At 35.3% G+C, this 13,074-nt stretch overlaps 1 long non-coding RNA gene across 1 annotated transcript in view; it reads right to left on the bottom strand.

Moving 5' to 3' along the window:
- Nucleotides 1-13,074, bottom strand: part of LOC105547322 — a 46,328-nt gene that overhangs the window by 15,038 nt on the left and 18,216 nt on the right. The window lies entirely within an intron of this gene.

Genomic DNA, 13,074 nt, shown 5'->3' with positions numbered 1-13,074 from the left:
ATAATAAAAAGCCCAAAGCAACAGTACAGAAGTAACATACCTCAACATAATACAACACCACTAGGATCATACTAAATGGCAAAAAACTGAAAGTCTTTCCACTAAGTTCTGGAACATGACAAGGGTGTCCACATTCACTATTATTATTCAACATAGTACTGGAAGCCCTAGCTAGAGCAATTAGGCAAGAGAAAGAAAGAAAAGGTATCCAAATTGGAAAGACAGAAGTCAAATTATTCTTGTTTGCAGATGATACCGTCTTATATTTACAAAACCCTATTAGAACTGATAAACTAATTCAGTAAAGTTGCAGGATATAATATCAATATATGAAAATCAGTAGCATTTCTTTATGATACAGCAGACAATCTGAAAAAGAAGTAACAATGTAATCCCACGTAAAATAGCCACAAATAAAAGTAAATGCCTAAGAATTACTAAGAATTAAATACCAAAAATGCAAAAGGTCTCTATAATAAAAACTATCAAACAATAATAAAAGAAATTGAAGAGGACACCAAAAAAAAAAAAAAAATGAAAAGATATTCAATGTTCATGGATTAGAAGAATCAATACTGTTAAAATGTCTATACTACTCAAATCAATCTACAGATTCAATGAAATTCCTATAAAAATAGCAATGACATTATTCACAGAAATAAAAAAAAAATAATCCTTCAACGTATGTGGAACCACACAAGACCCAGAATAGTCAAAGCTATCCTAAGTAAAAAATAAAACTGAAGGAATCACTTTACCTGACTTCAAATTATACTACAGAGCTATAGGAACCAAAACAGCATGGTACTGGCATAAAAAGAAATACATAGATCAATGAAACAGAATAGAGAACCCAGAAACTAATCCACACATTTATATCAAATTCATTTTCAACAAATGTTCCAAGAACATATACTGGGGGAAAGACAGTCTCTTCAATAATGCTGCTGGGAAAACTGAATATCCATATGGAGAAAAATGAAGATATGTACAAAATAGCCATATACAAAAATCAATCCAAAATGGACTAAAGACTTAAATTTAAGACCTCAAACAGAGAAACTACTACAAGAAAACATCAGGGAAACCTCTCTCACAGATTGGTCTGGTCAAAAGTTCCTTGAGTACTACCCTACAAGCACAGGCAACTAAAGCAAAAGTGAGCAAATGGGATCACATCAAATTAAAAAGCTTCTGCACAGCACTCCCATGTTTGTTGAAGCACTGTTCAAAATAGCCAAAATTTGGAAGCAACCTGTGTTCATCAACAGATGAATGAATAAAGTTGTACTTATACACAATGGAGTACTATTCAGCCATAAAAATGAATGAGATCCTGTTATTTGCAACAATATGAATGAAACTGGAGATCATTATGCTAAGTGAAATAAATCAGGAACAGACAAAATATTGCATGTTCTTATTTATTTGTTGAATCTAAAAATCAAAACAACTAAATTCATGGAGTTAGAGAGTAGAAAGATGGTAACCAGAGGCTGGGAAGGGAAACAGGGCAGTGTGGGGAGAGAGAGGTGTAAGAGTGGTTATTGAGTACAAAACATAGTTAAAAACAATAATGCCTAGTATTTTATAGCACAACAGAGTGACTGTAGTCAGTAATAATTTAATTATACATTTTAAAATAACAAAAATACTATAATTGGATTGTTTGTAACACAAAGGATAAATGCTTGAGGGGATGGATATCCCATTTTCCATTATGTAATTAATAAGCATTGCATGCCTGTATCAAAACACCTCATGTACTCCATAAAAATATATGCCCTCTATATGCCAACAAAAATCCAAACACAAAATTTTTGAGAGATTAAAAAAAATTGTATCCTTTTTATCAATGAGAATTTGCATTATTTTAGTTATAATACAGGTATAAGACTCAGAAAACCAAATTCAACCTATTATTTCAACTAATGAAATTAAAAAAAAAGAAAAGCTATCAAATTGTTTGCTTACTTTTGAAAAGCAAAACTGTGTTATACATAAAGCCTTACTCATTGAAATTCAGTGTGGGATGGGCACAGTGACTCATGCCTGTAATCCGAGTGCTTTGGGAGGCCAAGGCAAGTGGATCGTCTGAGGTTGGCAGTTTGAGACCAGCCTGACCAACATGGAGAAACCCTGTCTCTACAAAAAACACAAAATTAGGTGGGCGTGATGGCACATGTCTGTAATTCCAGCTACTCAGGAGGCTGAGGCAGGAGAATCACTTGAATCCAGGAGGCGGAGGTTACCGTGAGCTGAGATTGCACCATTGCACTCCAGCCTGGGAAACAAGAGCAAAACTCCACCTTGAAAAGAGAAGAAAAAGAAATTCAGTGTGTACTCAATCAACTTGGTAAACATTAATTAGAATTTATATATAAGTTGTTACTAATTTAGTGAATTAATTTGGTATGTTTATGGTTCAAAAAACTCAGCTAAAGATAAAATTGATTTTAAAAATTCAGAAACCCATAAAATACACCCATGTGTACACAAATATACATACATACTTCTTAACAACTCATAGAACAGGGATAACCGATAACTGAAACAATTATACTTGGTTAATCTCAGCCCAATTATGTTGAACCTGTGTGGCATGTTATTGATATTAGTTAGTATCTTTTGGATGTTTATCTGGTTACATGTATTCCTATGTCTTCCCTTTAAGATTATTTTGTGAGATGATTTTCTATCTTTGGGATTATTATTTTACATTGGTTTTATAATATTAAGAAGATTGGAGCCCTTTTAGGTTGCTTGTAGTTAAATCTAGCTTCCTTAAAGTTCTCTGTGGTTTATATATTATGTTTTCTCAAGACCATAACAACAAAATAAAATAGTTTAGAATTAGTAAACCAGAGGCAAGAAACTTGGTAGTAAAGTGGATAATTAAAGGAGAGCTATCTAGTAAAAGGACTGTGATAAAAGTCATAGAATTTTTACCAATGCTGCTTCCTATAACTGACAAATTGCTTTTGAATTATTATTTAAATTATGCCATTCTTAAATATAGTCACGTATACCTATTAAACACCATCTGGAAGTTTGTGGGTGGGGGAGTAACTACCAAACTTATTATATTTTTTAATTAGCATTTAGTCTGAGTTATACTTATGACTTCATTTGTATTAAATATTTATAGAGCACAGCTATTGCTGCTGGATATTTACAGCATTGGACATCATAAATTGAATTTCAAAGAGAAAGGACAAAATCACCTGTCCTTTCTTTGATACTGATACAACATTAGCATTGCCTTATGGTGAGGGATATTAACTATTTTTCTCTCAAAAATGAATCCCAAAGTCACATTTGAGTTTTTCGTATTTTTCTGTCTCCTTGGCTTTTCTAAATTCTCTTTCATAAATCCTCTTTAATAGAATTACTTAAAAGGCAGCGTATTATAGTGAATAAAACCACATACTCAGGAGTCAGCTTCCTGGATTTGATTCCAACGCTACATTAATGGGCAGGTAGTTAGTGAATATCTCTCTACTTTGATTTCCTTAGTTGCAAATGAGAGTAGTAAGTTTCCTATTAGGAATACACACACATACTCACACACACATACAAACACACACGCTCACGCGCTCCATAGCCTTGCTTGACATATAGTGGGCGCTACATAGGCATTTGCTATTAATTCTGCCTCCTTTTACCATTCACTTATTCACATTTTCTTTTCACTATGCCTTCTTGCTAATCTGCTTAATCTTCTAAACTTTTGCCCACAGCTTTTTGACTCCATATTTTACCCAAGTTCCTATTAGAAAAATTATTTTTAATTCTGTTTAGCTATAATTTTTTTCCTAAAATGTAAATGTTTCCCTTTAGACTAAAACATAAGGGCATTTTATAAGATCTAACATGTCTAAAATAACAAATAGTAAATATTGTTAACTATCATTTATTTGTCCTTATTCTATACAACCAAAATAGACAGGAAAATAATCAATTTGTACACATGTCTGTAAGGTAAATGGTTTGGCATTCATCATTTTCTTGATTTTTGTCTAAATATTTTCCTTTGGTTTTTATTGTGAGAAGGGTTTTATAATTCACATTTTCTTGACTAGTTCTGATTACATCCCAGTACACAGGGTAAACAAGAAAGTGTCCAGCAAATCGTTCAAAACTGTGCTCATCACATTCCTAGCCCACACATTTCCTGGGGTTTGAATGTTGGTCCTCATTTTCTTGAACACAGTTTTATATTGGAAGTAATAAACCTACTTTGTGAAATGTAAGGACATATCCTTTTTGTTTTAAGTTTACCAGAAAGTTAAGTTATAAAATGTTATCCATTTATATATAAATAATCTCCACAAATTAATGACATCAAATGGGTTTTTTAAAATTTGAAGTGGATAGCAATAATTTGTCCCATGGAAACCTATGCATGATTAATATGAATGAAGTGCCTATCAATAACATGAAGAAGTATCAGGGCTGAGGAAATATCGGGACTGTTTGCATATAATCTTTTAGTGTTGTGTACTGGCTCTGAGACACTACCAATGAGAGCAATGGAATTTTCAAAACTATTTCAATTATCTTGGTGATCTTCACAGCTCACTTGAATCTATCAAAAGAGTATCTCCTGCCGGGCGCGGTGGCTCAAGCCTGTAATCCCAGCACTTTGGGAGGCCGAGGCGGGCGGATCACGAGGTCAGGAGATCGAGACCATCCTGGCTAACACGGTGAAACCCCGTCTCTACTAAAAAAAATACAAAAAAACTAGCCGGGCGAGGTGGCGGGCGCCTGTAGTCCCAGCTACTCAGGAGGCTGAGGCAGGAGAATGGCGTAAAACCGGGAGGCGGAGCTTGCAGTGAGCCGAGATCCTGCCACTGCACTCCAGCCTGGGTGACAGAGCGAGACTCCGTCTCAAAAAAAAAAAAAAAAAAAAAAAAAAGTAGCTTCTTTCCCTCTTAAAAATCTGTGAGCTTGTATGCTTTTAGTTCAGTCTTCTGTTTCTGGATGCCAAGGCCTTCTCTTAGAAGGGCATATTGCTACTCTTTAGTATTTTGCTCAGATAGTCCTGTGTCTGCTTTTATTGCTCGGTAATTCAATTAATCCTAATTGTTCTCAACTTTATTATCACTTTCTCCCATGGGAAGTTTCCTATTATAATAATATATTGGATGATTTAAATTTTTTTCATTGACTCTGTAGTAAGACCAATTTAAGGTATTTTACTGAAATGCAAATTTCATACTTTTAAAATTTTACGTACCTGAATATATATGATTAATTGAAAGATGTAGGAAGGGGGAGAAACATCAGGACAATTTACATTATCTTTTTTTCTGAACCATTTTCAACAGACAGGGTCTTCTACATATGCAAATACACTCTCATTATATTGATTTTTTAAAATTCAAGACAAATGGAAACTGGGAAGACAAAAGTCGTTAGCACAACTGTTCCAGGCACAACAAAAAATTTATTATATTTGTTTTTAATTCCTCCTCTTTGTTACTCTCTTCTGATCCACAACCAAAAATGCAGGACAGGGTATTTATATGGAACTCAAAATTTAGTCTCTGATATTTCAGTTTTGTTTCTAAGGATTTGAAGATCACTTCAAAATTAAAACATTACTCTCACCTCTACTGCTGCTGCAATAATTTCAGGGAAGATGAGAGACTTTGTGTGGATTCCAGACAATGAACATAACTCATAGTCTGCTCTAAAGCTCTGCAGGACACTTTCTTTTAAATATTTAAGATATTAACATATCAGTCATTTTAAAGACTCATAGAGAATGAAAGACTTACCAGATAATTTTTGATGTATGAAATTTAGAGAAATGGGAGGTGAGATGTGTAGAAGGGAATGGAAGCAAATGTGTGTATTACCTGGTGATGTCACAGCACTAAAAGGGAGAGGAGACAAAGGATAAGAAAGGACCTATGAAGAACTTAAAAGGTCAGTAAAAGGAAAAGGAAACAAGAATTTCATTATTTTTAATTTTTTGTGTAAGAAGACAAATTGGGGGCTTTTTTCTTAACGGTAACATCTGGATGTGGTAATGAATTCACACATCAAGAGTAGGCCTACACTCACACAAATGGGTAGTTCTTTTGTTAATTTAGGAAAGTAGAAAACTTTCCAGTGTTTAAGCTGTAAGTTCCCATGTGTCTCTTTTCATTTTCATTGTATGCCTATTTCAGTAAATTATTGGGTAAAAAGCATGTTTTCTTAAAAAATACACTAAAATGGTTTCAGATGGTGATCATGTTTTTCCTTATTGGATATAAAATAACAGATACACACTTTAACTGTTCCACAAAAATTACAGGTTCCCACACCAAAAATAGTACCCTTAATATGTATGTGTTTTAGCTTCATTGCCCGTTTTCCTTAAAATGTTTAGACTGACAGCTCTTATTAATAGGTAAGTTGATTACGGGTATCTTCTTTTCATTCGATTGAATGGCGTCCTGCAGTTTTTGAATGAATAAGCTATTCCTACATTTTTAAAATTAGAATATAGAAACTCAAGACATGAAATTGACCATATCATGCATAATTCACACTTGAGTTTTGGGTACATTTTTATTTTTGTATTCATTTAATATTTAAACTGTTGTGTGGCTTATGCTTCTTGTATATAAAATCATTTGCCCTTATGGCCAAATGAAGTTATGCAAAAACAAAGTATCATGCAAGTAATTCTAGTCCCCACCCAAACAAAGATAAATAATTTCCCTAATTGTGACTGGGAAAAATGACAAAATTAATTCGCATGAAGTAAAACAGTTTACAAATAGCAATCATGTGACCCTTAAAATAAATATTTGTTTGTATATTACAAATTTTCTTTTGGAAGGTTCAATTTAAAAATTAAAAAATCATTAAAAGAACTTTCGGGCCGGGCACGGTGGCTCAAGCCTGTAATCCCAGCACTTTGGGAGGCCGAGACGGGCGGCTGTCTCTTATACACATCTAGATGTGTATAAGAGACAGAACTTTCATAGTGTAAAGGGCAAGTGAGAATCAGAGTGGAGGCTTGACTCTAAGCTTCATGAAGGAGAGGACTTGGTCTCTCTCATTTACTATTTTATTCTCGGAGCCCAGAGCAATGCCTAGCTGAAAGTAGTTGACAAATAATTATTAATATAACAATTAACTTATTGATACCAGTTGGCTGAGGAAAGTCCTTAAATGTCAGGGGAACCCCATCCCAGCCAGTGTCCAGGCTCTTGACACCGTCTCGAAAATGAATTCAAGGATGGGTTGGTAAATACTGAAAGTACAGAGATTGTAAAGTGAAAAGTACGCACTCAAGAAACGGGAGTGCAGGTGTACTCAAGAGAGAGTTGCACAGTGGAGTTTGGGTTTTCTACTTTTATGGGTTTTTTTAACCAAGGGGTGTGTCATGCGTGTCTGTGTGAAGAGACCACCAAACAGGCTTTGTGTGAGCAATAAAGCTTTTTAATCACCTGGGTGCAGGCGGGCTGAGTCCGAGAAGAGAGTCAGCAAAGGGAGATGAGGGTAGGGCCGCTTTATAGGATTTGGGTAGGTAAAGGAAAATTACAGTCAAAGGGGGGTTGTTTTCTGGCAGGTAGGAGTGGGGGTCACAAGGTGCTCAGTGGGGGAGTTTTTTGAGTCAGGATGAACCAGGAAAAGGAGTTTCACAAGATAATGTCATCGCTTAAGGCAAGGACCGGCCATTTCCACTTCTTTTGTGGTGGAATGTCATCAGTTGAGGCAGGACAGGGCATTTTCACTTCTTTTGTGATTCTTCAGTTACTTCAGGCCATCTGGGCATAAAGCTGCAAGTCACAGGGGATGTGATGGCTTGGCTTGGGCTCAGAGGCCTGACAGGGTGGAATATTCATGAAGATTTCTGGAAAAAGGTGGAGATGTCTTGGAATTGTGGTGCCACCCATTTTTACACCAAATATGGGTGTGCCTGGAACTGTCATGGTGCCAGTGAATGCGTGATTTAATATGTTAATGAGCATATAATGACATCCTAGATGAAACCCAGGTCAAATCCATGCTATGTTGGGTCCTGTCAGTCTTAGCCAACTTGGGCCACACCCTTCATTTTTCAGTGTCTCATCAGCTCCTAGCTTCTATGGCTATTTCAGCAGTTTACTTTCGCTAGTTATATGAAACTGCTGCCTGGAATTTTCTATTCTCCTGCAACCACCCTATATTATTCCTGTCTCATTATCACTTAAACTTATCTTATATATGCTTTGTAACTTACTGGGATTTATTCTGTGTGGTGGAAAGCAGAGGTATTTCCATATATAGGCAAAATCTATACTTGAAGAGACAAAAGTTAAGCATTCCATTTAGCTGTTAAAATCATATCCAAATTATTGCATTATTGATTAAATTGTGATTTAATATCCAAAACAAATTAAATGGGAGATATTATAGGGGCAGCTTAAAATGTTAATTTTATTTGCTTATTCAAATCACTGAAGTGTTATGCTTAAAATAACCTTATTAAAATATGTTTAAAAATTACATTTATATGTTTTATCTTTAAAAACATGAAAAAGACCCTCACAGTGGATCTTCTTGCTGAGCTTGTTTCATAGAAACTTTTTTAAAACTTCAATAGTAGAATTGTTTATAAAAATTTTGCATATTTTGTTTTTCACATTAACAAAATAAAAATAACATGTGTCTGGGCACGGTGGCTCAAGCCTGTAATCCCAGCACTTTGGGAGGCCGAGACGGGTAGAACATGAGGTCAGGAGATCGAGACCATCCTGGCTAACACGGTGAAACCCCGTCTCTACTAAAAAATACAAAAAATTAGCCGGGCGAGGTGGCGAGCATCTGTAGTCCCAGTTACTCGGGAGGCTGAGGCAGGAGAATGGCGTGAACCCGGGAGGCGGAGCTTGCAGTGAGCTGAGATCTGACCACTGCACTCCAGCCTGGGCGACAGAGCGAGACTCCGTCTCAAAAAAAAAAAAAAAAAAAAAAAAAAATGTAGATTTCTTGCTTAAAATATGAGGGAAAAATCTCATTTCCCAGTTTGTTTTCCAAAAATCATCTATCTCTTTTTTCAAAATTTTCCTACAAGATATGCATGCCATCACTGAGTATAAGGTACTGATTGATGAGCACACTGAATAAAAAGCGTCTTGCTTTCTTTAGTTACATTAAGATTATTCACATTGATAAAGCACAATACTCATTACCCATTTTGTTTAGTTTTTATTTGCAGAAGTCAGAGTCATTTAATTTAGACCATTACAATTAATACTGAAAAAGTAAAAAAGCCTTTTACGTTTTTGTTTCCTAGTTCTCACAAGGTAAATAATTTTTCAATCTGATAAAATTATACTCAATTCAAAAGTATACATTTATATTAAAATAAGTAGGGTTTGTGTTTCTTTAAGGTAAAATGTTCATGATTATCATCAAGATATTTTTGCTTTACAGAATGTTGTCTAAACTCTGGTGTTTTTTTTCTTAATGCAAATAGGCTATTTTCCTTCATGAGCTATGTAGATATTTTTGCTAACCCATCTGGTTTAGAAGCCACAGCTTGAATTTTAATGAGGCAATATTATTTACTGTACTTGTTCATGCAAATTTTTCAATGTTTTTCACTGTGTTGGTAATCCTCTCTGTGAATGGGTCAAATTACCTTTGCCTTTCTTGGGAACTTGGAAATAAGTTTTGGTGCTGGATCAGACAGTGAAGTTCAGGGTTGTGAGAGCTTAATATTTACAAATCCAAAGTGATGCACCCTAGATTTTAAACCAGGAGTCAGATTTGTTTGCTCACTGTGGTACTTCCTGTAGATAGTCAGATGAGCTTCCGCTGAAGTTTTGTTATTTTTTTTTTTCAGGCTCTTGGGACATTGTTACATATAAAGAAGCAGAAATACCTTAACTAGCACATTTCTGAGTTTTAAAGAGTTAATTCAAACAAATAATGACAGCAAAACTATTGCATTGAACATTTATAATGTTATTGTGAAATGTGTTACATTAGTTGAACTCACCTCTTTGTAAGTCTATTTTGATGATTTTGGGGTTATAGTAGGTCATATTGAGATAAAATCATAGCCTGAATATTTAAGATTTATACTTTTTCTAAAATGTAAGAGTTGGGAAAATATTTTCTAACCTTTACATTGCATGTCTTGATATTCTATCTTTTAGAAAAGGATACTGTAGTGTTTTAATGTTGATGCTGTTTCCATTCAGTTAATTTTTTGTTTGAGAGGCAAAAAGGTTTGGCTTTGACTGGAGATTATTAAGAAATGAAAATTTCAGATGGTCGCCCACAAGTTCTGTTTTTCTTAGGTACTTATTTTCTGTAAATGAATAATCACATGAAGTTTAAGTCATTAAAATTTCAGTTAATTCACAGAATGATATAGATTTTCAGAGGTCTTAATTAAAGTTCATGGAACTTTAGAAAATTGAGAAATGCCCTCTCTTGACACTTTGTCTACTGAGTTATTTGGTTTTCTGATTTAAATTTGTGTTTAATTAGTTATTAGTGTGCAATAGCCTACAGAGAATTGAAGTGAATGCCCTCTGATTGTGAGACAATTTGGCACTTTTCAGGGAGAGTGAATTTAGGGTTTATTGACTAACAGGCTCTAGCCTCTTCTAAAGCATCTCACCTCCCATGATAACTCTCTAGAAATCATCAGTCCCTGAAAACACTGAGATCAGACACAGCAGAAACCACATGTCCCGTTCCTAGGAGTTTGCAGCTCTGTTACACACCATAGATATTTCGTCTCGTTTCCCATATGTAATCTGTTTGGGTGAAGGAGAAGGGACAAAATGGAGGAAGGTGAACAAGATGGCACAGTCCCGATGGCTTCCGGTTTCTTCATCACCAACTTTCCTGCGCCGGGAATGTGCAGGACAACCGACCATGCGCCAGGTGACGTCAATCCAAAGAGATCGAAACTTACCCAGCCACGCCTATGGAGACGCCCCTATCACGCCCTCATCCTGCCCACTGCCCTCCCCCTTCCAGTAACAATGCATAAAAGTCTGCCACCGGCAGGAGCCGCCGTGACTTCTTCGGCCCCTCCTACTTGTGGACCAGAGAACCTCACCCTAGAGCGCCGGCGTGACTTCCCTGGCCCCATACCTGAGGACCACAGAACATTGCCCGAGAGTGTGTGCATATTTGCAATAAAAGGCTGCCACTTTCTTATGTACTTTGGCCTCATGTTTAACTATTTAGCTCTCCCAAATTAAATTAAATTAAATTAAATTAAGACATAATCCACTTAGTCTTATGTGAAAAAATGAGCAGGAAGTTAACATGAGGAACTGAACATAAAAGCTAGTGAGTGAACCAGTAAAAAAAATTGAGGTTTCTATCTGTACATCTTTTGGTCTCTGACAGCTGTTCTTTGCTTATAAAGGTGATGCTCCTCTGGCAACACACCCAGAAGTGACCAGAGACTTCCAAGCCAAGGTGAAACACATGCTTTTTTGATAGGGGAGTGTCCTTTTACCTGTTCCCCAATATTTGGGAAAGATATTTCAAATATGAGTATTTAATTAAGAAATAGAAACACATACTGATGAGTTAGCTGAATGAGCTCCTTGGCTCCAAATACTTAAAGTCCATTTCATAATATAGGGTTAAGAGTTTAGAAACATTTTTCACAGAGTCCCACACTATATTTTTGAATTGAGGCTGCTCTTTGAAGGATGCAATGTAATGGTAGCATTTTGGATTAATAATATTCCATCACCTAGAATAGAGCTTATATATTAAACTGTTCCTATGAGGAAAGATTACTTCGGCATTTAAATTTGCTGCTTCATTTTACCTTTTTTGAAAAAGAACAGAATTTCCTTTAGTTGTGACTTTGGATCTTCCTGCTGGGGTTTTACAAATCTGACAATGGAAGTTCTGGCTCATAACGTCAGAAGGTTTTTACAAGTTATAGGTCAAAGGAAACACACAGAGATGCACATAATGAGAACTTACCCTCAGGTACACTAATGGTACAACTCCCTTCTCCTTTCTCTGCCAAAGTCACGGAATACAAGATTCTGTTCTTAAATACTTTAAACCAAATTGTCTTTTTGGGTAGGCAGAATAAATAGGAGTCAAACAGAAGCACAACAGCCTAACAAAGTTTTGCTGAACTCAATCCATAATCAGTCAGTCTAATCTTGGCTTCAAACTTTTAGGGATATAAATGCTTTAGCAACAATATTTTTCCCAGAAGAAATATAACTTAAACACATATTATAAGGTAAGGAGCTTCATTTTAAATCTCTAGTCATGATCACTGGGGAAGACTTGTCAAAAACCTTTCTTTTTCTTATTAGCAACCACCAGGCAGCAGATAGTGTCAGTTTCTTCAGAGCATTTTTGTAGAACGGGTCACCTTTTTGTGGAAAAGCAAATCACTTCACTTAGAAAGAAGGTTGTGACTGGGCCCAAAATTTTCTATGAAATGTACTTTCTCATTAAAGGAGAAAGACGGCCAGGAGAAGTCTTTACTGATCATTAATGAAAACACATATTAGAAAAACCTAATAAGTCAATTTTGAATCAATAGGGAGTAACTGTAATTTCTCATGTGATTATAAACATTTATATTTGAGGCTACATAAGATTTTGTTTGATAATTTGCTTATTATTTTTTAGATTACAGGCCTATAGACATGACTGTCTGATCTTTTTCCATTTAAGTGTATACATTAGCAGTTAAAAGATGAGAGGCATCGCTGGAGGAGAAGGGGCTCAAAAGACCACAGGGAACAGATCTTGTTAGAATGTGTCAAATATTTCACAGATATTTACTTCAAAAACATATACAGATGACCTATATGATCTAAGACTCTATTTTTTTAATTAAGAATTTTTTTCGGGAACCAATCAATTATGCCATAATTCTAAATGAAGTGACTTGCTTCTCTAAATTCAAATTCAAAATTTACTATTTAGAATCCAAATTAAATTAAGCCCATTATCTTCTCGCTAAAACATCCAGCACTTCAGCAACAAAATACATGTTGAATGAATGTATTTTCTTGTTATAAAGGTTGAGTAGAGTTCAGGGTTTTTATTTTTAATCTTTAAGATATATACCTTATA

This window comes from Mandrillus leucophaeus, unplaced genomic scaffold (genome assembly GCF_000951045.1).
Source record: "Mandrillus leucophaeus isolate KB7577 unplaced genomic scaffold, Mleu.le_1.0 Scaffold385, whole genome shotgun sequence".
Classification (NCBI taxonomy): Eukaryota; Metazoa; Chordata; class Mammalia; order Primates; family Cercopithecidae; genus Mandrillus; species Mandrillus leucophaeus.
This window is presented reverse-complemented; position numbering and strand designations above follow the sequence as displayed.